General features: G+C 35.6%; 1 long non-coding RNA gene across 1 annotated transcript in view; it reads left to right on the forward strand.

Moving 5' to 3' along the window:
• The window catches only part of LOC142634415 (uncharacterized), a 69241-nt gene that overhangs the window by 31003 nt on the left and 12218 nt on the right, over positions 1 to 26020 (forward strand). The gene's annotated exons all lie outside the window — the stretch shown is intronic.

Here is a 26020-nt window from a genome sequence, read left to right on the forward strand (position 1 = left end):
TTGGTCTGAGGCCCGGCTACCTCAAATTAGCCAGAAAATTACGATTTTCTTCTTTCGATCTATCTATTATGGGTGGTTCCCGTTGTTTTTGTATTGAATCCAAATTTTTTCAACTGGTGATAGAGGAAGGGGGACGGTATTTTTCTGTTAGGATTTTTGAACGAAATAGGTACTTCATGAAGTCGGTCTTCATGGGTAAGAATGTGGCACAATGGTTGATGAAGACTACATAATAGATTGTTGTTGGGATTAGTCCAAAAAAAATTTATTCGTTTAGGGAAGGTGATGTAGCCTACACCCTCCAACGGAGCTCCAATTCTTTTGGCTTGTTCCTTCTATTGTCTGAACTTAAAGTTGGCAGGTCTAAGAGGTCCATCATTATTCCATAAGGCAGAGCTAAGAATGGATGGAGTGTTTTTGGGTTAGAGTTAAGGAAGATGTTGGAATCCGAAAACTATGCGAATGGTGGCTCTGGTCAGTCAAAATTTGTAGCTCAGCTTCATAAGGATAAATTAGGGGTTCAATCATTTAAAACTTTTGCTGATACGGTGCGTGGGCATCAAGTGTAGGTCAGGGGCAGTAATCAGCCAAATCTGTTAAGTGCCCATGATAAAAGGAAAATGCAATTAGGGGATAATATGGGGGAGAAGCAGAACCCAGTCATTGATCAGAGGAGGTTGAGCGATACGCCGGCGAGCATACCAAGTCCGGTGACTCTAGGAGGAAGAGATATGGATCCTCGGCACTGTGATGTGAAATTTACTTTGGGAGAGACAGATCCGATAGGAAATAAATGGAGCTTTCCGTTGAATTTCAAATCAAAGGTGAATGATTCTGTATTTGGAAAAGAATGTGAACCAAGGAATACTCACTGGACAGGAGAAGGCTTGACCATAGAGGTGAATGAGAAAGGTAAAAGGAGTGTAGCATGGAATTCTTATAAAGGTGGACTGAGGACTTCTAAATGGATCACAAGGAGTCAGAGGGAGCACGTGGTGGGTCCTTCTAGTGGGTCACGGGTGCATAAAAATCCTGTGATAGGCTCAACCCATTTTAGGTGTGCTGCAGGGATTTCTAATAAAGGTGATGGGAGGAATTCTAAATGGGTGAAAAGGAATCAGAGGAAGTTTGCTTCACAGGGTCAAGTAAAGCCTGTGGTGGGCTTAGACGAATGTTGTGACACACTCGTGGGCCTTCCACACTTGCTGACCCCAGAGTCCACAGGCCCAATCAAGTTTGAAGTTGGTGAGAGCTCTTCCTTGTCTGACCTGAGACCATTAACACTTGAAGCCCACTTGTCGGTGATGGCAGCAAGCTCCAAAACAGGTCACAATATCTCTGTTGCTCAGACTGAGGTGTTGGGTCAACCTGCGGAGGCTGCGAAGGAGGTTAATGGCTCTGTTTTTGGTGGGTATCACGCTGAGGAGTCACTGATGACATCGGGTAAGGCCGATCGAGTGCAAACTCACTCATTGGTGATGGTGACGAGCTCTGTTTGTGCTCATGAGGTTGCTGTTCCTTAGACCAAGGCGATAGGTCGACTTGCGAACTCATCAATGGAGGTCGAATGCCCTTTTTCTGACGGGTTTCACGCCGATAAGCCTCCAATGACATTGGGTAAGGCAGAAACAGAGAGTGATAGGGTGTCTATGGGTCTTTTTTTGTCCAATTTGTTTATGATTTTATCGAGAGTTGGGATAGCAGAGTTGGGTGTCCAGGGTGGAGATGAAGGTGATTGAATTGATTTTGCAAGGGTTGCTCAGGGGACAGAGACTCCCCATCAAATTGACCAATTAGTGGTATCAACAGATTGTGGCTATCCTGAGGCGAGAGTTTCGACGAAGAGAGAAGTGGTTAGTGCAAACATGGGTTTGGGTGATGTGGATAGTCCCTCCCCCTTTGATGACTATCACTCCTCTAGGGTTGGCTGTGCCGGCTGAGTTGAACAGCGGTAATGAGGTTTTGGGGCTTGAAAATACTTTGAATATTTCTAATTGGGTGAAACATAGAATCCCTGGTTTGAGTAAAATGATGGGGCTTTCTTTGGGTCAACATGAGGAGATGTGTATTAAGCTTTTACAAAGGCTTGAAAGGGAGATTGAAGCTGCCAATCTGCTAAACAAAAAAGATGCAACCCACCGGAAAGCTGTGTCCAAGGACAAAGGGAAGAGGGAGTTGAGAAATTTGATTTCCTCGGTTAATTATGACGGTAGATAGCTTTCTTTGAATGCAATATTGAGATTGGAAGAGGGAGTTAACAGTTGTAATGAAGTTGAAAATGGTGTCATGGAATGTTCAAGGATTGAATGATTCACAAAAACGTTTGGTGGTTAGAAATTTACTACAAGAGTGGAATTGTGATGTAGTTTGCCTTCAAGAAATTAAGCTTGCTAGTATGGATAGACAGTTGGTTTGCAGCTTGTGGAGTTGTCCTTATGTTGAGTGGGTGGCCTTGGATGCGAATCAGACAACTGGTGGGGTTTTGATGATGTGGGATAGGAGGGCCTTAGAAAAATTGGAGGTAATGGTGGGTTACTTTTCCATATCGGTTCGGTGGCAGGGTGTGGGGGATGGTTTTATTTAGGCTTGTTCTAGGGTTTATGGCCCAAATGATAATAATTTAAGGGGGCAGATGTGGGATGAGCTGATTGGAATAAAGCAACTTTGGGATGTTCCATGGTGTTACATAGGGGACTTCAATGTTGTTCGTTTCCCAAGTGAACGGTTAGGGGGTTTGTGCCTTACTCTGGCTATGGAGAATTTTTCTTGATTTCATTGAGGAGCTCAATTTGATTGACTTGCCATTGGAAGGAGGGAGTTATACTTGGTCTAGTGGCTCTGATCAGCCTTCGATGTCCAGGATAGATAAGGTTCTGGTTTCTCATGATTGGGAGGACCATTATCTGGATGTGATCCAGCGGGTCTTACCTCGTTCTCTCTCAGACCACTTCCCCATATTAGTGGAGGCATGGGGGATTTTGAGGGGGAAGAGACCTTTTAGGTTTGAGAACATGCGGTTAAAGACAGAGGGGTTCACAGATAGGGTTCATTCGTGGTAGAATCACTACTCTTTTTCAGGTACTCCCAGTTTTGTGCTTGCTAAGAAGTTGAAGACTCTAAAAGGAGACATTATTTAGTGGAATCGTAGTGAGTTCGGAAATGTAGGTCGTCAAAAGAAAGAGTTGTTGGAGGCCTTGAAATTATTGGATGCTAAGGAAGGGGAGTTTGGCCTTTCTGAAGTGGAGAGAGATGAGAGGGTTGTGATGAGATCTCAAATACAAAACCTTCTTTCTATGGAAGAAGTTTCTTGGAGACAGAAATCAAGGATGCTTTGCATTAAGGAAGGAGATAACAATACCAAATTCTTTCATAAGGTGGCTAACTCCTAGAGAAGGTATAATCATATTAGTATGCTAGAAGTGGATGGGGTTATTTATGAGAATGAATCAGAGATGGCGGACCAAGTAGTACAGTTTTATAAAAACTTGTACAAGGAGACAGAGGAGTGGAGGCTTTTTGTGGATGGTTTGGAGTTTGATCAGATTGAACGGTTGGAAAGGGACTGGCTTGAAAAGAGGTTTGAAAAAGAGGAGATTCTTCATGTTGTTAAAGAATTGGAAGGAGATAATGCTCCAGGTCCTGATGGTTTCTCTATGGCCTTCTATCACCATTGTTGGGGAGTTGTGAAAAGAGAGGTTTCAGCTGTGTTTGAAGAGTTTTATCAACACAGCAAGTTTGAAAAATCTTTTAATGCAACTTTTATTGCCCTAATCCCTAAGAAGAATGGTGCCTCTAATATCCGAGATTTTAGACCTATTAGCTTGGTGGGGAGTGTATACAAGATCTTGGCTAAGGTTTTGGCAAACCGCTTGAAAGAGGTTTTGGATAAGTTGATATCTGAGGCTCAGAATAGTTTTGTGGGTGATAGACAAATACTTGATTCAGTTCTTATTGCTAATGAGTATGTGGATAGTAGGGTGAAGAGTAAGATTTTGGGGGTTATATGTATGCTGGACATTGAGAAAGCCTATGATCATGTGAATTAGGAGGCTCTTCTCGATTTGTTGAAGAGAATGGGATTTGGGGCGAGGTGGTGTAGGTGGATCCGTACATGTATATCCACAGTCCAATTCTCTATTTTGGTCAATGGGGCTCCAGCTGACTTTTTTGGGAGCTCGAGGGGATTGAGACAAGGGGACCCGCTATCTCCTTTGTTGTTTCTATTTATGATGGAGGTTTTCAGTAAGATGATGAAAAGAGTTGAAGCTGCTGGTTTACTTCGAGGTTTCAGGGCAGATGGAAGAAGGGGTGAAGGGGTATGTGTCTCACATCTTTTGTTTGCAGATGATACGATTCTATTTTGTGATGCAAATGAGGAGCAGATTCTGCATGTTCGGATGCTCCTTCTTTGTTTCCAGTCTGTGACAGGATTGAAGGTTAATGCTTTGAAGAGTGAGATGGTTCCTATTAGGGAGGTTCCTAATATTCATGTCTTGGCAGAGATCTTGGGTTGTCGGATTGGGTCTTTGCCTATGACCTATCTAGGTATGCCACTGGGGGCGTCTCACAAGTCTCCTACTATTTGGAATCCTATATTGGAGAAAATTGAGTATAAGTTGGTTGGTTGGAAGAAGATGTATTTGTCAAAAGGTGGAAGACTGACATTGCTTAAGAGTACATTATGTAGTCTTCCGACTTACTTTTTATCTCTTTTTACAATCTCTACGCATGTCGCTAATAAAATTGAGAGGTTGCAAAGGGATTTTTTGTGGAGGGACTCCAAGACACATCTGGTGTGCTCGGATAAGGTGTGTGCACCATTAGAAAATGGTGGGTTAAAATTAACTACTTTTAATAAAGCCTTACTAGGAAAATGGTTATGGCGGTTTAGGGTTAAGGAGACAAGGCTTTGGAGAAGGATAGTAGCTCTAAAGTTTGGGGAAGAATGGGGGGGTTGGACTTCTAAGCTAGATAGAGGAGTACATGGGTGTGGTTTGTGGGGAAGTATCCGAATGAGTTGGGAAGTTTTTAGTAAAAATATTCGGTTTGAGGTAGGGGTGGGGTATAGAGGGAAGCTTTGGACAGATCAATGGTGTGGGGATTCTCCACTTAATTTGACCTATCTGGTTGTGTATGGGATTGCCTCCAATAAAAGGGCATCAGTGGCTTCTTCTATTAAACAGTTGGGGATCGAGGAACGAAGAAGTTGGGATGTTCGTCTCATTCGAAGACCAAATGATTGGAAAATGGGTGATGTGGATTTTTTTCTTCATACTTTGGGCTCTAATTACCTCCAATTGAGAATGGAGACCGTATGCGATGGAAATTGACGAAGAATGGGGATTTTGATATCCGCTCGTTTTATAATAAGTTAAGAGGAACCGTGCCCATTATATTTCCTTGGAAAAGTGTTTGGAAGGTTAAGGCCTCTCAGCATGTTTCTTTCTTTGTGTGGACTGCAGTATGGGATAAAGTCCTTAAAGGTGACAATTTGAGGGGTAGAGGGATAGACTTTGTTGACTGGTATATTATGTGTCGTTGTAATGGGGAAACAGTGGATCATTTGCTATTGCATTGTACTAAGACTTATCAGTTGTGGAGTTTGGTGTTTAGATATTTTGAGATTTCTTAGGTCTTGTCAAGATCAGTTACGGATACTCTCTTTGGTTGGTGGGATTGGCTTGGGAAGCATTCGTCTAGTATTTGGAATTTAGCTCCGCTATGCTTAATGTGGTGCTTGTGGAGTGAGAGAAATTGGAGGACGTTTGAGGACATGGAAAGTTCCGATGATCAATTATTGGCCTCTTTTAGTGGCTCTCTTTTTTATTGGTCTAGGGCTTGGGGACTCACCTCCAGTGATTCTCTCCCTATGTTTCTTAGCTCCCTTCTTTGTAATTAGTATCTTTTCTTTCTGTTTTTTTTCATATTTTTCTATACTTGTTACCTTTGCCTTATGCTTTTCTGCATGAGGTAGTATTTTTGAATATACATCTTTTTTATTTATCAAAAAAAAAAAAATTCTGCCTGTCTTCAGGTTCCTTCTCTAAGACTTGTATGACAACATCTTGCTTTGCTTCTCTAAACTTAGGTGATACTCGAAGTAGTCTACAACATTTCAAAAGAATCTACCGATCACTTGCTTAAGTTGTGAAGAAACCTCTTCCAATGTCACTCACAGCTTTAGGTATTACTCTAGTTTCAATGATCTTTTGTCATTTAACCCTTAAATATTCAACAGATTGCTTACAAACAATGAGATTCTCTGGTTGATTATGTGGCGCATTCTGAATCCACTATTCCTTCTTTCCTTTCTGGGATTTATTCAAAACAAGGGGCTAAAAAAAGTAGGAATGTTGTTTTAGCCTATAGTTTTGTGGCTTGGTAAAACCGTCTCCACAATCATTTTTCTACTATTCTTCGTAAATCGTAATAACGTTTAACACAACCTCCAAAATCGATGGAGATTGCTGGCTACTGCTTTGATTATTAGTCTAATCTATATATATAATATTTATATATATAATAATAGGTAAAACAGAGATAAAATCTAATTAAGTTTTAAATTGAATTTTAATTAGAGTCTATTTTTGCGTCATTTGTTTCATCTAATTTAAATTTTAGAATTTTGTGACAAGTGAGTTAATTTTATGTAAAAATTGAATTTCAATTAGGATTTAATTTTGCGCCACGTGTCCCATCTAATATAAGTTTTAAATTTTTGTGCCAAATTAATTAATTTAGTGTAGAAAATGATGAGTCCAATATAATAAATCATAAAAATAATAATCATATAGCTAAAAAAAAAAAAGTCAAATTTGTAAGTCATATATATATATATATATATATTAATAGGTAAAGCTTAGAGAAAATTGAATTAAAATTTGCAATTATAATCCAATTTTGCGCCATGTTTCTAAATTTATGTGGGAACTACACCATAATTATCCACTTATGCTTGTGTCATGTGTCTACTTAAATTTTTTAATTTTTGTGTCAAGTGAGTTAATGACTGCAAAATACTAAAAATCTAATATTAATAAACTATAAAATTAATAATAATAAAAAACAATCACATATACTGAATAAAATCACCACATATTTCTCAATAAATAAATAAAATAAAAATCACCACATAACAAAATTCATCACACGTTCTATCTTATTAAAAATTAGAAAAAAAAAAGATCATAAATTATATTAAATTTAGATAAGAATTTTAATATGTAACTAATTACATTTACTTTAAAAAAATAATTTGACTAATTATCTATATTTTATGATAAAAATTGTGTTTAATTTTAAATGCATCTATACGTTTACATGAAGTTATATGTTAGTACTTTCTAATTGCAATGTTTAATTTCTATAAGAAGAATTTTAAATTACGGTCACAGCCCATCTGTATGGGCAATGGATCAAGCTTTCAAATAAGGAAGCTATCACATTCATATATAATGCTTATGGCAGCATATAAATTTTGATTGGCTCATTCCTCCTTCCCACGAACCGCAACCTCTCTCTACAGGTTTCTCTACACATATTCAAAATCTCACACAAACACCGGTCACTCCAATCCTATTCAAGTCTCTCTCAACTCTCAATGTCTCTGCAATATAAGGTCAGATAAGTAACAATTTTGAAGTTTGGGTTCCAAATTTCTTCAAAGTAAAGATTCTAATTTTTGTTTTTAAATTGTCTAAGATCAGGGTTTGCTATCAACTACGGATTTAAACGATGTTGGCTTCGTTGAACCTGGGGAAAACCCTATAGAAGATCAGATTCTACGTGGGCTTCGTCTCTTCGCGTTTTAAAGAATGGGTTTGTGATTGATTTCTCATAGTTCCAAAAAAACCCCTACAAAATTCTCTAAGTAGAAACCAATGGTTGTCTAAGTGGGTATGTATGTATGTATTTCTTATTTGAATTGTGATTGTGGGAATTATTGTTGATTGAAGAGATTGGCAATAAAGATTGGGTTTTTAAGGTCGTTTTTGAGAAAATTCAAATAAATTTTTTGGGTGTGTTTTGTTTGATTCTTTGTTTTGTTTCATGTGTTAACTATTAATGCTTTGGAGTGGTTAGATAGTAAATACTTAGTAACTATTTACATCATTCATGTTTTCTTTTACTGGGATAGGAAAACAATACTTCACAGTGATCTTGTTGATGGCACGACTATCAACACACATCCTCCAAGTCCCATCTTTCTTTGGAGTTAAGAGTGCAGGGACTGTACAAGGGCTCATGCTCTCACGAACAAAACCCTTCCTAAGTAGTTCTTCTACTTGCCTTTGCAACTCAGCATGTTCTGCAAGGCTCATCCTATGATGAGGCAAGTTAGGTAGGGTCGCTCCGGGCACAAAATCTATGGCATGTTGGATATCACACATGGGTGGTAAATGATCGGGGAGTTCCTCAGGGAAAACATCCTTAAATTCTTGGAGCACAGACCTCACTTCTTCAGGTTGCTCCTCACAGGTCTCTCCATGAAGTTCCCTAGCAACTAAGACAAACACAATGGATTCCTGAACTACTACCCTTTCAAATGCCTTTGGGCTTATGATGTTCAAACCTTTCGCCTTCGGTACTTCTGGCTTCTTGCTCATGTTGATTGACTTGGGTTTCAAGGGATTAAGCACAATCTTCTTCCCTCCAAACATAAATGAGCAAGAATTGGATCGCCCATGAAGGGTGACATCCAAATCATAAAGCCAAGGTCTACCTAAGATAATATGCCCTACATCCATGGGAATTACGTCACACCATATTTCTGCCTTGTAGGTGAGGAATTGAAGTGGGACAACACATCTTTCTTTTATGGCTATGGAGGAAGTATCCACCTAAGAAACTTTATATGGATTAGGGTGTGGGATCAATCTCAAGCCTAGGCGGGAAACAATGTTAGAGGACACCGCATTAATGCAACTCCCACTATCTATAATAACCTTGCACGTTTTGTCTCCACACTTAGTGTAAGTCTGGAAGATGGCACTTCTTCACCAATCATCAATTTCCCTTTATTCTGTCAAAGCACACCTTACCACATTCACTCTAGGGACACCAAAAACAGCCTTAGAGTCATCAACCTAGGGAGAAATGGCTCTAATGCACGTGAGGTAGCTGGGATCATCTTCCCATCCGGCCTCAACATCTTGGACTTCTTCAGCATTTGGATCATACACTAGCTCTTCAACATTTTCTACTTTTTCATCATCCTCTTGAATGACAAGGGTCCTAAAGGGACATCTAGCTGCGACATGTCCAATCCCATTGCATTTGAAGCATTGGAGGCGAGAGCCTAATCTTGAGGGCTCATTGATCACACCTTTTGCCTTGTCCTCTTTTTCTATCGGGATGCTATTGGGGTTGACCTTAGGGGGTAAGGCAAGTTTAGGTTTGCTACCAAAAGGTTGAGGGTTGGGAGGAACGCTTCGAAGCTCAGAACGTCTCCAAAAGATAGATTTGGATGCTAACTCACAATTCCTAGCTAGGTCATAGGCTTCTCTTAAGGTGGTGACTCCTCGGGTGATAATCTCGCCTAGTAGGTTAACATTTAAACCTTTCTTGAACCTATTGAGTGTGACAACCTCTTCCTCAACTATTCGAATTCGCCTCTGAAATTTCTTGAATTTCTCTATGTATTCGGTCATAGGAGCAGTGCCTTGTTTTAGGCGATCCCATTCCTCAAGAAGGGAGCTCCTATAAGTTGGAGGAAGATAATTCATTGAGAGAGCGTCCTTCATCTCCATCCAATCAATAATGGGGGGCTCACGTCATCGCCTAAGGGTTTCCTCAAGGTCCTCCTAGAAAAGATTAGCTCTCCCAATTAACTTCATCCTAGCATACCTCACTTTCCTATTCTCAGCCCAATGGTAATAGTCAAAGAATTTCTCCATTTGACGTAACCAATCAGTGAAAACCCATGGGTCTAGGCAGCCATCAAAGGTGGGTGCTTCTATCCTTTCCTTAGACATCCTATCATCATAATCCCTAGGACCATGGTGATTATAGTGATCATGTTCAAAGTGTGGAGCCCTATTAAAGTGACCATTGTTATTTTGCCCACGCATGTTATCTCCTTCATGGTTAATGGTCTCTCTTTGAGATGTTTCAATTCGCTATACCCTATCCAGCAAATCACGGACACTCTTTGCTAGGTCTCCTATGGTTTGCTCTAAAGAAGGCCTAGATTCAGAAGTGGATTGAGGTTCAGGGTTTGACATGATGCGACCACTACGTAGATGCATGCAACACAATATTTATGAATGCAGTTGAGATTCCCAAAAAACTCAAGTAATCAATTCTCAATGTAAAATTAAAGGTCAAGCAAGAGTGCATGTAGAGACTAGATCGATGAATCGAAGGAAGGAATTGCAGACAAATAGTGACAATGTTCACAACATTAAGAGATAGCCCAAACAAAAGTCAAATTCCAATAAGTTCCACAATTAATAATAAAAATCAGATATTTCAAAGAAATTGGTTTTTTTTTTTTTTTTTTATGGAGTTTTAGAGTGGGTACTGAAAGAGGACACAAACAGTAAAACAGCTAATTTGAGCACAAAATGGATAGGATAATGGAGTATGGTGGGATATGCACATAAAAAACATAAAGATAATATTTTTTAATAAGACAAAATCGAATCCACAAAAAAAAAATAGAGTCAGAATTGTACCCTAGTCAGTGGCTCCACTTATTGCACTAGATAGCCACGGTCTGCTCCTCAAGTGAGTGAATTTACTTGGGCTGAATGGACCTGTGAAAACAATTTAAGCCCAATACAAGCAATGGGCTGTCACAGCAACAGCGGAGATGCGGCGGAGCAAGCACGAAGCGACGCTGGAGTCAACGACGGAGTTGCAGCCTAGGTTCACCAGCAGCACGATCAGCAGTGCTCGATGGTGCAGATCGGAGCTCGCTTGTCTCGGCCTTGGCATCGGCAGTGGTCGATGTCCTTAGCGGCGATGGTCGAAGGTGAGGTGTTGGGTTTTGCGGCGGCTGATGGTTGGTGGCTGTTGGGTTTCGTGGCGGCTGAAGGCTGGAGGCTGATGGGTTTCGCGATGGTGGGCGTTGGTGTTGTGGGTTTTGGCGGCTGGTGAATGTTGGGTCATGCGTGGGTTGTCTTTTTTTCTTTTTTCTTTTTTCTTTTTTTTTGGGTGTTGGCGGCTGGGTCTTTCGTGTGTCTTTTTTTTTTGGGCTATGGGTTCTGTGATCAGAGGCGGGCACGGATGGTGGGCACCGGCTTGGGAGGCGCCGCTGGCTTCTCTATTGGTTTGGGGGTGAGAAACTCATGTGGGGCTTGGGGGAATACACGGATTGCAGGGGCTGGCTTGGGCTTGTTCAAGATCTCATAGGGCAAAAACTTGAAAGGTACTGTCATGGTTGGCTTGCTCTTTTTTATGGTTTTGCTTTGACGTGGTTGTCTACGGTTGTATTGAATGGATCGGAAGTCTGCTCTGGTACCAAAACTGACGTAGGACAACCACATTAGTATAATAGAACAGAAAAATAATAGAATAACCCTAGGAGTCAGCACCTAAGGGCTGCTTGGAGTCAGCACCAAGCAAACTGGAGTCGGCACCAGTGTAAAAGAAAACAAACGTTTTTTTTTTATAATTCTCAAAAGCTGTCTTACAATAATCAGAAAAAGTGTTTAAATAGCTAACAACACAAAACCCTAATTATTAAATGCTTGGGCTTGCCTAATCTCAAGCCCAATAACTAATAGGCTCCATCCATAAGGCCACAGGTTGGGCCGTCTTCTTTTTGCTCTTCCTCCCATACGTGTGTATAATTGGGGGCCTGTATCTTATGTCCGCACCACTCTTAGTTTGTGAGAATAGGTATTGACTGCTAAATATTCAGTGTGCAACACTTGTAACTTGTAACTTGTAACTCTCATGCTCATTATTGCCATAAATTTGGCCCTTGGATTTCTACCATGTGGGGATGATTCTGCTCATATTGGAGAATTACTGTCAGGATTTTCTCCTTTGCTTCATTCTTTTAGTCTGCAAATCTTCATGCATCAGCATAAGAAATAAATCAGAAATCCAGAAATCCAGGCACAAGTGCTATCAAAATACCTATTATAGGATTACAGCTTTAGTCCTCTTAATTCATGGGTAATTAACTTGAACTTTCTCTGCATTCTCAACTTCTAGTTTAATTATTTGCTATGGAAAAATGATCCAGCCTTGGCTAACCTTTTATTTTTCTTTTGTTTTATCTACCCCAAAAAATTGGCAGATGTGCATATGGATATATCGAGCTTATTAATGGTCAGAAGTCATATAGCCATACAGTCTCCCTTTCTAGAGTATCAAGCAGCTAAATGATTTGTGTCCGTCTATTTGCCTACCTTCAAGCTTTGCAAGTAACAAAACAACTTTTCTAGGGATGCATACACCTCCCATTGCAGTCTTTTAAAGCTGGCCTGCTTGCAGATTGTGCAGCCACTTCTTGCATACTCATGGCCTGGGTACCTAACCATTAGTATTGCACGATTGCATTCATACTCATAATATTTTTAAAGTTATTTTTATGTGTATTATTTTCATATTAAGCTACATTGTATTTCTACAAAATTTAATGCAACACAGGTGGTAAGGGCCCCTAAATGTCTCCTTTTGATATCTACTTCCTATTGCTTCCATGCTTTGGAAACCTAAAGATTTTTTAGCTGATTGCTGAATGGGGAACAATACACAATATATGGTCCAATTAGAATCTACTCACATAGGCTTAATTTATGCAGTAATCTTCCAATCAAAAGTACAAGTTGACATTAGAACATAACCATTAGTAGGAACGTCAATTAAATTTGAAAAAAGAGGTATAGAAAAAGTCGTTTCTTTAACAATTTTATGAAACAAAGTCTAACAAGATACATAGCTACAATAGTATAATTAACACTAAATAAACTGTCTATTACACGTGGAACAAGAACTTGGAGACAAGGTCACTCTGCAAGAAATAGAAGTGGTATCAACTAAAACATAACAAAAGAGAAATGTCCTTTTTTTTTTAAATTTAATTTTTCAAAAAAATTTATTTGTTTAAGGAATGTATATATTTAGTTATTTACCTCAATGCCGCCACTTTTTTTTTTTGGGCGAATGAATTACTTTCTTAGCAAAGTATTAAATAACAGTTAAAAGTTTTTTTTTTTTAAAGAATAAATAACTGTTAATAGTTAATACCCTCTACATGTGTTTCTCTTTTTAAAAAATTTCAATTAATGCCCATTTATACTAGGCCCAAATCCAAGTAAAATTGGCAAACTTCTATTGGTTTGTTTTTGGACTCTAGTTCATATAAAGAAATATTTTCTACAATATTCAAAATCCTTTACTCTATTCCTCATTAAGAATTTGCTACATTTGGTGGGTGGGGAACCAAAACACAAAAAGAGTCTATAAGAGCTTACATGTGCAAATTATTAATGTTGTTTACTAGGAAAGGGAAAATGTAAATGTAGTTTGCATGCATTGTCAATTGATAGAATCATTTTGGTTTCAAACTAAAAGTTTCCATTGGAGTTGCAACAATTAACATAATCAAATTGCTCATAAATATATTTTTTTTCTATTTTCTCCCCTTCTTTTGTCCTGAATCCCTAACCTTTTTTTAAAATTTTGCAGTCTAAACCTATTGGAGAAGTACATTTTATACTGGTGAAAATTGGTAAGCAAGGGCCGCAAGGCTGCTCTCCAGAAAGCCTTATCTTACATTTTGGCACAAGACAGGCAAAGCTCAATAACGAAGCTCCCTTTTTTATATGTTCTGAATCATTGACCTTGTTTATAAAACTCTATGCTCAGTTCATGGATGCAACAAAAACTAATAGATGATGCTCCATTCAACATGATATTTGCTCCCTCCCTCCGATATTTGCTCTCAAAACCTCCAAGACCTGAGCTTTACAAGCTCATCACTGATAAACCACGGCCACAACCACCACCACCAACCACAACCTCAACCCCCAACCACCACAAAAAAAAAAAAAAACCCACGGCACAAACCGAGAAACTTCTCCCTTTCTGTGATATTTGCTCTCAAAACCTCCATGGCCTGAGCTTTACAAGCTCATCACCGATAAACCACGGCCACAGCCACAGCCACCACCAACAACCACAACCTCAACCCCCAACCACCAAAATAAATTAAAAAAAAAAAAAAACCCAAGGCACAAACCGCAGCAAAAACCCACCACAAAACCCACCACCCTAGCAACCCCGATCCCCAATCCTCATCTCAACCCCAATCTTCAACCCACGGCCTCAACCAACTCAACCCACGGTCTCAACCAACCCTAACCACCGTCGGACCCAAACCCACTTGCAGTCATCGAGACCCATCAAACTCACTAGAGAGAGAATTTGAGAAAGAGAAATGAGAGAGAACGAGAATGAGAGAGTGAGAGTGAGATTGACAGTGATATCTGAAGAGAGAGAAAAAAATATTAAAAAAAAGATAGAAGCCTACAACAGTGCGGTCTCAAAAATGAAAGCGCACTGTAGCAATATTGTAAATTTTTACAATATACTAGTTTTGATGGGGTGCGTGTTTTGGAGTTCAGCTGCTAAAAAAAAAGATTTATAGGATTTAGGAGGCTTGATAAGAATGCTCTAAGGGAAATCTTAACAAGCACTACATGGCAAGGTGGTCAATACCGTACCGGTACCGGCCGTACCAACCGGTACATACTATACCGGCTAGTGTACCGGTACTGGTACCGGTACACTTCTATTTTGTACCGAAAAAAATACCGGCCATACCAGCCAATTTCGGGCAATACTGGCCGGTACCAGGCGTACCAGTCGGTACAGAAAAAAGCTTTTTTTTTTTTAGTTTTGTAATTTTTGAATTTTTGTAAGGGCATAATGGTAACTTATTTACATTAAAATTTATTTTCTTAGTATGCAATGAATAACTAAGCTTTCTATTTTTTATATTGTGTGTTTTTTTTTTCCTTTTAATTGATACTAAAGTCTAAAACTATGAATAATTTGTTCTGAATTAAGGTAATGTTTTATGATAAACTTTTATATTTACTATAATATAAATTAAATATTATATGCTTATAAACATGGTTCTAGAGATTTTGGTGTGTGTATATAATATATATATATATATATATATATATATATATATATATATATATATATATATATATATATCTCTATAAAATAGCGGTAAACTCGAAACGGTACACCGGTATCTGAAATATATCGTACCGGTGACCAAACCGGTATAGCTTCTGGTACGGTATTGACTTCCTTACATGGTACTTATTAACATTTCCCTAAATTTATTTAGAATTTTAATAAGTTGTACTTATTTTTGAGATTTGTGATTTCTGGTTTAGTTCCACCAAATATATTTGTATATTTGTATATTACATTACTGCCTTTATTCATGTTATAAAAGTGTACGGTATATGTGAAGTAGTCTCTAAAGTATGTAAATTGCTTGGGTTAGTGGCAAATTTAGACAGGGACTTGTCAGCTTTGTTCTTGGGAAATTGATGTCCTTCAATTTTAATTTGTCATTCGTGAGAAGCCACACTCATCTAACTAGTTAATCATGATTTTTGTCTTTTAATTACCACGAAACTACCTGAACACTTGTTTTTTAAATATCATTTTACACGTGAACAAGAAACTAAGCAATTGCCTTTTAAGTGTATTCGTTAGTGTAAATTATTCTTTCCAAATTTCTATTTGAATGTGAATGACAGGATATCACGTTCATTGCTATCCAAGCAAATACTTGCGTTTGTAGCAAAATTGATTTGTTTAAGCAAGATGCTTTTAAATTTCACTTTTCTCATCGTTAATATCCCAAGATTGTATTGCATCTGAAAGAAGTGTTGGTATTAATAATCTTCGATAAGTGTTGGAATATTTTCATAAAATTATTATGGGTTGTGTTAACGGGTGTAGTAAAATACTAGGTTAACAACATATTTTTTTGGAATAAATTTTTGAATAATTTTTTCAGTTTTTGACAATTTTTTAATTTTTGACAATTTCTTTATGTCTTTTGACATTTTTTTTATAATTTTTTTCCTTTTTTAAGTGAAACATTAAAAAAAAAAAAAAAAAAAGAAGAAGGGGGAAACGTTCACAGTTAATAGCCACATTAAAAGTAGTTGGCTGGAAATTGGTGTTTATCTAAAAAAAAAAGAAAAAAGATTTGATGAGTTGCATTATTAGGACAGCTTTGGATTCCTTTATTAAGAGTCCGTTTGGATAGAACTTATTGCTGAAAACTGAAAATACTGTAGTAAAATAATTTTTAAATGGTAAAAAATACTGTTCATTCCAGAAGTTACTGTTCATTGGCCTAAAATCACTGTTCATGGCCAATGAACAGTAACAAACACGCGTTGAAAAAAAAAAAAAAAACAAAACATGGACACAGCTAAAAGAAGCTGGATCCAAACGTATTCTAAAAGTAGTGCTAGACTGCTAGTACTACTAAAGTCTGTAGAGACGCTCGAAGTAATGTAGTGATAAAACTAGAGACAAGAAGCAAAAGTACCGACTAACGGAATCCAAAGATGTCCTAATAATGGAACTCATCAATTATCTTCAATAAGTGCCGGTGCAGGGACGGAGCCAGGACTTAGAGTTAGGGGGGGCGACTTTGCTGCTAGCTGTATGCGGTGGCTTCGACCCTTGAGTCTATTTTTTTACTACTAAGGATTTTTGTTAAAAATTTTTTAAATGGCCAAGTAGTTTGTTCTGAGTAAAATATATTGATTGGACTTAATTTTTTTAGTTTTATTATATTGGTAATTTTTATTGTTGAGCTAATTTTTTTGAGTTTTTATATTTTGTTTTAGATTTAATCTATTAATTTTTTATGTTCTTTAAAAAGTGAAAAATGCTAAAACTACAAAATTTTTACAAATTGCTAATGTGATAAGTGGTTATTGATATATAAAAAGTTATGCAAGTGTACGAACTAATAAGAATTTGCTACCTTAATAGTTTGTATAAACATTGTAAAAACGTTTTTGGCTATAAGATTGCTCTAAAAAGAATTAATGGCATTATTAAAGGGGGCAAAGTGTAATTTTATTGAACAAAATTGTTAAACTTAGTACCTATTAATATAATAATATTTTTATAAAAAAAATTAGGGGGGCCATTGCCCCCCCTAGTCCAATAACAGCTCCGCCCATGTGCCGGTGGCTTTAAGGACTTTGGTCAGTTTTGAAAAGAATAGCCTAAATACGTTAATAGAATTTACCCAAAAATAGAATATGACAATAAAATATTTTCCAAATCCTAGCAGGGATGGAGCCGGACTTGAAGTTAGAGAGATAGTTTTGCTATTAGTTTTGTGCGGTGGTTTTAGCTTTCGGCTCAGTTGCTTGATAATTAATGGTTATTTATTTATTTATTTATATTTTTTATGTATGCATCTAAGTATGGACAAAATTATTTTGTTTAAAATTTTTTAAAGGGCCAGGTTGTTTGTTTTGGGTAAAATTAGTTGATTGAGTTAAATTGTTTTTAGTTTTATTATTGGTGATTTTTGTTGTTGGGTAATTTATTTGCGCTTGTTTATTTTGTTTTAGGTTTTAGATTTTAGATCTGGCCTTTAAAATGAGGAAAATACTAGTGTTACAAATTTTTTTACAAATTATTAGTAAGTAAAAATTTGATGTAAGCGACGAGCTTATATGCAAACCAAATAAAAATTTACTACCTCAACAGTTTGTAAAAATGTTATAGAAAAGTTTGTGACTATAGTAGCACTTTTAAAAAAATCAATGATAATGTTAAGGGGAAAATGTATGATTTTATGGAACAAAATTGATAAATTGATGCCTATGCATATATTAATTTTAGAAAAACCCCTTTGTCCAAGTCTCCCTCCGTCCCTGAATCCTAACCAACATTGGTACAGTTGTTTTTTACTCTACTTTTTGCATGACTCAATTAATATGAGGCCCCCAGTGGCACAACAATCTGTATTTCCTAGTATATATGTATGTGGTTTCTCCTTTTATCAAATAATTACATCATCTTCCTATGGTTTTAAAAACTAAAAAAGCTAAAACAATCTAAAAAGGTTTGGTATTCAGTTTTTATCTATTGAACTGACGATTTCTATGGTTAAATCACTGGGTTTTATGGTTTTTATCAGACCAATTGAAGGTTTAGTTCTATTTCCTCTTTGGCAATTTGCTGCTAATTTTGGTTATGCCCTTCATTATAAAATATAATTGTTTATTATTATAGGTGATGAATTTTGGTAATTAATTTAATTAGAATCTTAAAAAGAAGCTCTTATTTACAAGATTTGTGATTTCTTGTCTTTAGATAATTTTTTATTATATAAAAAATAAATAAATAAAAACTCAAACCCACAAGATTATAAACACCCGACTATGATACGAAAATGATGTTACTAAGCAATTTAGACCTTTGTACTTAAATCTAGCATGGTTTTGAAACTTAGATCGTTTAATGGACTGAAAAAAGAAGAAATTCAAGGTTTTTGAGGTCAGATCAAGGTTAAACCGTGATGTATCATTTAATTTTTTAATATATTTGATACTTAAATTGGTTTATATTTATTAATTTTTTATTCTTGATCAACAAGATGTGTGTGGCCCAATGATTTGCACACTAGAGATATTATTTCACTTGTTGAGGGAAAGTTTTTAACTTCGTTTGAAAGATGTTACATGATGCTTAATATCTTTACTATTAGTAAATCAACCCTCAACCCTACTTCTTCAATGAGGGTTTTTGATATTTAGTTAGTTCAACTAGTAAAATTTTTTATTTATCAAAAAAAGATTTGGAGTTTGATTCTTTCTTAAAAAAAAAAAACCAATTAAAATCTTGCTTTAATGATAAAACAAAATTATTAAAAGCGGACGCTATGAGTTGAAATTATCTATAAAAAAAAATTTAAATAAAAAGAACCTACTTCACTTAACCTCTAAAATGATCAAAACATCCTTAAAACTTGCAATAATTGAAATATTTCAAACTTAATCGGTGTATTTCTTTTTCTCTATTTCATATCTTATTGCAGGTTGCCTTTGTCCATCTGTGTTGACGGGGAGTTCAACTGACAATTTTCTATATCATCAATTCTAATTGACTTTTCTTTTCCCAGATCTTTATCGTGATTCAATGGATTCGAACTTCTAATCTTTTCCAATCGATGAAAGTATGATGTCTTTCTTAATTTCAGAGAGAATGACACTCACTACAAATTCACGAATCATCTATATACAAATTTGGGGGCAAAAATGGTCAAATACCATATTTGGCTGAAATAATTTGTGTTTTACCACCGTTAAAATTTTTCTTCTTAAGATCATTCCAACTAAACTCAAAAATAAATAAAACTCATTCTCTCACTTTTCTTCCCCATTTTCCATTCCCTAAATTCACTTCATCACTCCGGTGTAAAAGTCCTTACTTTGGTCTCAAAAATCCATCACTTTGTTCGTTAAAAAGTAGTGTTAACTGTTGAGAAAACTTTATAGCTATTTCTCCCCCAAAAAAAAAAAAAAACTTTTATAGCAAATTAAAAAGAAATATAAAAAGAAGAAAAGAACTAGAACCCACAGCATCATGAAACCGAAACCACTATTTCCGCTGGCTCTGGATATTAGTTTTCTCATTGCCATTCAATGGCTGGTCAAAAAACAAGGTAAAACACGAAGCTTCCTTGCAAATTTCGTACGTGACCTGCAACTGAGGTGAATGAAACACGGAATGCCAAAGTAAAAGATAAATTGAATGAAGCTTCTTGGAAATTTCTTACATGCGCGTGACGAAGCCCCAATCTTCACTCTGCTCCTCAAAAGCTGTGCACACTCTCGTGGGGAATACAACAATACAAGGTTTGAAAATTTGCACCCTTTCTTTTATAATTTTTTTTTTAACTAAATATATTGTAGAAAAAAAAAGTAATAAAAAAGTCCCTTCTTTTTTCCTAAAATTCTGCTAAATTAAAATTAAAAAAAAAAAGCAAAAAATCGAGCTCTTTTGATCGGTCTTCGATTGATAGTTGATCAATCGAGCATTCTTTTACATGAATTTAAAATATTAGATTCATAGCATTCTTTTTTGGTTTATATTAATTAATTTTTTATTTTGATCAACAAGATGTGCGTGGTCCGATAATTTGCATGCTAGAGATATTATTTCACTTGCTAAGAGCAAGTTTTTAACTTCGATGTTACATTTTACCATTAGTAAATCAATACTCAAACTTACTTCTTCAATGATGGTTTCGATTTTCAATTAACTCAATTAGTGAAGTTTTTTATTTATGAAAAAGGGATTTAGAGTTCGATTCTTTCTTAAACCAAAAAAAAACCAGTTAGATTCTTGTTTTAATGATAAAACAAAATTATTAAAAGTAAACACTGTGAGTTGAAATTATCTATAAAATAAAATAAAATAAAAAGGAATCTACTTCACTAAACCTCTAAAATGATCAAAACATCCTTAAAACCTACAAACATCTAAAATATTTCAAACTTAATCGGTGTATTTCTTTTTCTCTATTTCATATCTTATTGCAAGTTGCCTTCGTCCATCTGTATTGACGATAAGTTCAACTAACAATTTTCTACATCATCAATTCTAATTTACTTTTCTTTTCCCAGATCTTTATCGTGATTCAATGGATTCGAACTCCTAATCTTCACTAACCGATGAAAGTATGATGTCTTCTTTAGTTTCAGAGGGAATGATACTCACTACAAATTTACGAATCATCTATATACAACTTTGGGGGCAAAAATGGTCAAATACCATATTTGGCTTAAATAATTTGTGTTCTACCACTGTTAAAATTTTTCTTCTTTAGATCATTCCAATTAAACTCAAAAATAAATAAAAGTCATTCCCTCACTTTTCTTCCCTATTTTCCATTACCTAAATTCACTTAGGGCCTGTTTGATAAAGTGATTCAAACCTATATTTTTTATTTTTAAATAACTTTACGCATATTTTTACATACTTTTTCAACCACACATTTTTCAAAAAACTACAAACAACGTTATTAAAACTCTTCTACTAAACGGCCGGGCCCTTAATCACTTCGGTGTAAAAGGTCCTGACTTTGTTCACAAAAATCCATCACTTTGTTCGTTAAAAAGTAGTGTTAACTGTTGAGAAACCTTTAAAAAGACATATAAAAAGAAGAAAAGAGCTAGAACCCACAGCATCATGAAACTGAAACCACTATTTCCACTGGCTCTGGATATCAGTTTTCTCATTGCCATTCACTGGCTGGTCAAAAAGCAAGGTAAAACACGAAGCTTCCTTGCAAATTTTGTACGTGACCTGCAGCTGACGGGAATGAAACACGGTATGCTAAAGTAAAGAATTATGGTAGGGACATAATTTTTGGCATAATTTTATGTTATAACTTGTTGTATAGGAAGTTGTGATTAGTAAAAATATATTTTTACATGACCTGCTAACATATCGTTACCAATCATAACACACCATATGATAAGTTGTGGCATAAAATTGTACCAAAAATGATACCCTAGCATAATTCGAAAGTAAAAGATACATCAGTGAAAGTACAACATGCCAAACCCATCAAAAAAAGTACACCATGCCAAAGTAAATATACATTGAATGAAGCCCCAATCCTCATTAAATGAAGATACATTGAATGAAGCTTCTTGGAAATTTCCTACGTACGCGTACCGAAGCCCCAATCTTCACTCTGTATCATATATGTTAAAGTGATTTGAAAAGTACCTAAATTGCTTGGGTTATAAGAAAAATGATGTATAAGCAAAGGACTTATAAGATAATATTTCTAATGTGGTAATAATTATTAATCTTCTCCAGGTAATTGTAGGTAAAGCTTGCTCAATATATATCATTATATCAATAAGTTCACTTTGAGAAGTAGTTCTTAATTCAAGTCTCATGTTTGTCAGTCTTTTCACCGGACCTATAACCAAATCATCATATAGCTTAAATCAAACGACGAGTGCAACTAAAATTGAAGTGTTGTTTGTTGGTCCGGCTTCATTCCCTGTTCTTGTGTGGACCTGCTGCTTTCTCTGTGTTAATGAAAATTAATGCCCTTCAACTTTGTACAATTGTGTCTGTTTCTGTTGCCTAGAAGCATGTTGCACGTTTTTGTAGGGAAACACTTTTCTAGAAGAGAAGGCATATTAGTCATGGCCCATGACATCTTTTCCTGCAAAGGTGCATAATTCATAAATAGGTATTTGTCCCGTGCTGCACTGATATAAAAAATAATAATGATATTGCTCATTATAAATATAACAAATTAGCAAAATCAAATGCTACACTTCCATTTTTATATAATAAATATATAGATAGTGCATGATCATACTATCAAACCTTGAACATAATTAGAACAATTAAGCTATTTGGTTTAATGTTCAAACATGTTACCATGCAATCACTTTTCCTTGAATAAGTTTAAACAAAGAAAAAAATTGACTCTATTCGAACAGGTCTTAGTCAATTGTTAATGCTAGATTGCCATTTTTTAAGGGAATAAATTTGCACCCTTACCATCAACCATAACTTTTGGTGTAATTGAGAAGTGATTGGTCCTATTAATTGGTATTAGAGCTAGGTCACGAGTTTGACTTCTTTGTTGTGCATGCAGTATTGGGGGTAGGATTGTTGGACAGAGACCTAATGGATCAAGTGCAACATCTTGCAAAGGTTAGGTTGGGACAAGTCTCAGTCAATATATTGACTTGGGCTGCCACCCCTTAAGGGAATAAAATTGCATCCTTACCATTAGCTATAGCTTTTGGTGTAGTAGGTAAGTGCTTGATCCTATCAGACTGGATCCTTGGGTTTATGCCAACAATCAAGGTTAATGACTTTCTATCCTATTCTTTATATTTGATCTTTTTTTAATGCTTGATATATCGAGACCATCACAACTCAAATAAACATTATGAAAACGTTGTAAGATTTTTTTTTTTTTTTTTTGGAATTGACTTTTTCCTATACTAAATTGAGTAAATTCTACTTGATGGTTTTCTAAAATATAAAAAGTAAGAAGTTCCACTTGATGGGTCCAATAAATAAGATGGTTGTCCCTAAGTGTATATTTATTATCCTCTACTGATCTTTACTTTCTTTTTATTTTTTAAGAACTGTAACATGTCTTAATTTAAGTATTGAATTTCTTATATGTTCTATCCAAAAAAAAAAAAAAAAAAAGGAGGAAAGAAACGAAAACATGTTCATTGAGGAAGCTACAAGGACTATGGTGGAACTGAATTTTAGTGTCCATCTTGGCATAAATCCTATTCCTATTTATTTTTGTAAAAAATGAAGCTAGAAGGACTAGGATTTAAAATGTAATTTCACTTTTAGGTTTTATTTAAGTATATATTGAACCACATTATTGGGGCATGCGCCTATTACCATATTGCAAGAGGTTCGTTGGCTATTTTATAAGAAAAGTCAAATAAATACAAGAAATATTATAATTTGTGAAATATAAATTGGAACATAAAAAAATGTATTGGAAGTTTGAAATACAAAAAATAGTACAAAATATTTGTATTGGTTAAGTGCCAGTAATTTAAAATGTTTCAACATATTACCACTTGACCACTTAATTGCTTAGAAAAGATTTTGTGGGTCCCGGCCTTCCAGGCAGCTCAACTAGTGAAATCTCTAATAATTACATGGATGTACGACTAATTAATTTAAAAATAATTGACAAATAAATTAAACTAGAGCTGATCATATAAGTCAGCTTTAAGAGAAGAGATCTATAACAAAATGTTATAGCATTTTTATAATAAGTGTCCATCTAGCATAGATCAACATAAAATAAAATAAAATTATATTGATATACACTACAACTCAAATTAAAAATATTTTACAATTATAATGAGATTTGGTTGTATTACTATATTTGTTCTTGACCTACCGTTCTTGAAGACTTGTTTCACTTGTTGGTTTATTTTTTATTTATTTATGAACACTCATTGGTTAATTAGGTGAGTGGGAAGGAACCAAAAAAAAAGGGAAAACACCTTGTTACAATGAAGAGTGGCATCCCTCCTTACGAACCAAGCGTCGGACACTCACTTAAGCGATATGGAACTCAGCTTTTGTTATGCCTCCAAATAATATCTACACAAATAGGGTGTGGTCATTACAAATGGTATCAAAGTTATGACCTAACCAGAAGTATGGGTCTCACACGCGAGTACTTGTGTGCCCATAAGAGGTGTGGATTGTGAATGACTAAAGGGAGAAGAAATCCTGCTAAGTCCCACATCCATTGGTTAGTTAGGTGAGTCCGTGAGTGGCGAGGAACCAAAAATAAAAATAAAGAAATGACATAGAGCTTTCAATCAATTAAAGCCAACATGCAACTCGTTGGCTTGGAATTTGGAAGCAGCCAGCTACGACAAATATCCACTACATAATGGTCTTCAATTATTATGAATAAAATTTTTACCTTAGCGTTAAAAAAAAAAAATAAAATATGATACTTTTTACTGAGAAAAGATTTTCCAAATCCTAACCATCATTAGTACTTTCGTTTTTTGCTCTACTTTTTTGCATGACTCAATTATTATGAGGACCTCTATAGATTACTCGTAGACTTTAGTTAGTAGCACAATCGATCTGCATTTTCTAGTATGTATGTGGTTTCTTCTTTTATCAATAAATCGCATGGTTTTAAAAACTTAAATGATTAAAATGTTGAAAAAATGTTTGATATTTATTTTTTATTCTATTTGAGCTGACGGTTTTTACAATCAAAATACTGGGTTTTATGGTTTTTATAGAACCAGTTGATGGTCCAGTTCCTGTTTCCTCGGTGACAGTCTGCTACTGATTTTGGTCATGCCTTTCATTAAAAAATCTATAATTGTTTGTTATTACAGGTGATGAATTTCGGTAATTAATTTAATTGGAATCTTAATAAGAAGTTCTTATTTACAAGATTTGTGTTTTATTATCTGTACATAATCTTTATATAATATATATTACCAAAAAAAAAAAAATCAAACCCACAAGATTATAAACACCAAGACTACTTCAGTTTAGTTCCCCTATATTTGATAGCTAAAATTGTGAATATGCACAATCCTTTTGTGAAGGACATGGTTTGTATATTTTATATTACCCTTTGCTCATAATAAGTAATATATGATGATGTATCGTATATGTTAAAGTGATTCCAAAAGTACGTAAATTGCTTGGGCTAGAAGAAAATTTATGTATAAGAAGATGACTTATAAGATAATATTTCCAATGTGTTAATAATTATTAATCTTCTCCAGGTAACTGTACGTAAAACTTGCTTAATATATATCATAATATCAATAAGTTCACTTTGAGAAGCAGTTGTAATTCAAGTCTCATGTTTGTCAGTCTTTTGTCCGGACCTGTAACCAAATCATCATATAACTTAAATTAAATGACTAGTGCAACTAAAATTGAAGTGTTGTTTGTTGGTTCGGCTTCATTCCCTGTTCTTGTGTGGACGGTGGACCTGCTGCTTTCTCTACATTCAACTATGCGGTATTGTCCGTTTTGGCTTCATTAGACCCTATGGCTTTTCTTCTCCTCTTCAGCACAAAGGAAGGAAAAACACCTTGTTACAATGAAGAGTGGCATCCCTCCTTACGAACCAAGCTTAGGACACTCACTTAAGCGGTATGGAACTCAACTTTTGTTAGGCCTCTAGACAATATCTACACAGTTAAGATGTGGTCATTACAAATAGTATCAAAGTTATGCCCCAATCAGAAGTGTGAGACCCACAAGCAAGGACTTGTGTGCCCATATCCCTTAAGAAAGCACATCGGGACCATCACAACTCAAATAAAAGACATTATAAAAATGTTGTAAGTTTTTGTATTTTTTTTTTGGGGAATTGACTTTTTCCTATACTAAGAGGGCGTTTGGATTCAACTTCCAGCGTCCAGCGTCCAGCGTCCACGTTTTGTTTTTTTTTTTCAACGCGTGTTTGTTACTATTC

This window comes from Castanea sativa, chromosome 5 (assembly GCF_040712315.1).
Source record: "Castanea sativa cultivar Marrone di Chiusa Pesio chromosome 5, ASM4071231v1".
NCBI classification, from domain to species: Eukaryota; Viridiplantae; Streptophyta; class Magnoliopsida; order Fagales; family Fagaceae; genus Castanea; species Castanea sativa.